This window comes from Halyomorpha halys, unplaced genomic scaffold (assembly GCF_000696795.3).
Source record: "Halyomorpha halys isolate HHAL.00 unplaced genomic scaffold, Hhal_1.1 Scaffold245.1, whole genome shotgun sequence".
Lineage (NCBI taxonomy): Eukaryota > Metazoa > Arthropoda > Insecta > Hemiptera > Pentatomidae > Halyomorpha > Halyomorpha halys.
The window spans coordinates 156,160-157,046 of record NW_027106223.1 but is presented as its reverse complement, the minus strand read 5'-3'; the positions used below and the strand labels follow the sequence as shown (position 1 = coordinate 157,046).

Here is an 887-nt window from a genome sequence, read left to right as displayed (position 1 = left end):
TAATAAATTATTACAATATATATTTTGTATTTATATAGTAGTTATACTGAACTAAAACTTGTGTTCCATACCTTGAAACCTTATATTATCATTAACACATATAACAAATAATCCATCTATTTCAGCTATTTTACCAGGACCTCTTGTATTTTTTTCTTTGCTCGATATCATATGTGTACATAAATCCCTCTTATAATTATTCCAATCAAACACTGTTTTATTTATTTAATATTTAGTTAATTTTAAATTAACACTATGACTGCGGAGGATTCTCTGGAAAACTATTAGGTTGTATCATAAGTTCATAGCGTTTTTTATTGGTGATTTAAATAAAAACTTCAGATTCTTGTAAATATTTTTAATCAATTATATATGACCCATTTTGATCTAATACATGTTGTTATCTTTCAGGTAATTTTTTAATTACTAATAACTTCTCAGATTTTTGCGTAATGAACTCCTCTATGTGCGTTTTGTAGTCCTCGAGTGAATTAAAGTGTTACCCATTAAGAGGGTTTTGAAGGGCCCAAAATAAGTGAAAATCTGTTGTGGTAAGGTCTGGTGAATAGGGTGGGTGGGGGATCATATCAAACACGGTTCGGAACAATCCAAAGTGAAAGGAAGAATTACCTGCAGTTATGTTATAACCAATGGTTTGGCTCTGATAGTGTCATAAGATCGTTGAAAATGGACAGAATGGCTGAAACATTGGAGTATAAAGATAATAAAAAAAGTGTTGAGACTGCATGAATGTTTTTGTTATAATTAAAGAAAAAATGTTGTTTGTTTACAATAATTGTTATAAAAATCTTTTTAAAATAGCCTATTTTATTTATACAACAAAAAAAGTTTTGTCAATTAAGAAAAAAATGCTTTCTTTTTCATTT

General features: G+C 28.0%; 1 protein-coding gene across 3 annotated transcripts in view; it reads left to right on the top strand.

The window, feature by feature from the left end:
* LOC106680140 (testis-expressed protein 2) overlaps nt 1-887 on the top strand; it is a 68,925-nt gene that overhangs the window by 18,205 nt on the left and 49,833 nt on the right. The window lies entirely within an intron of this gene.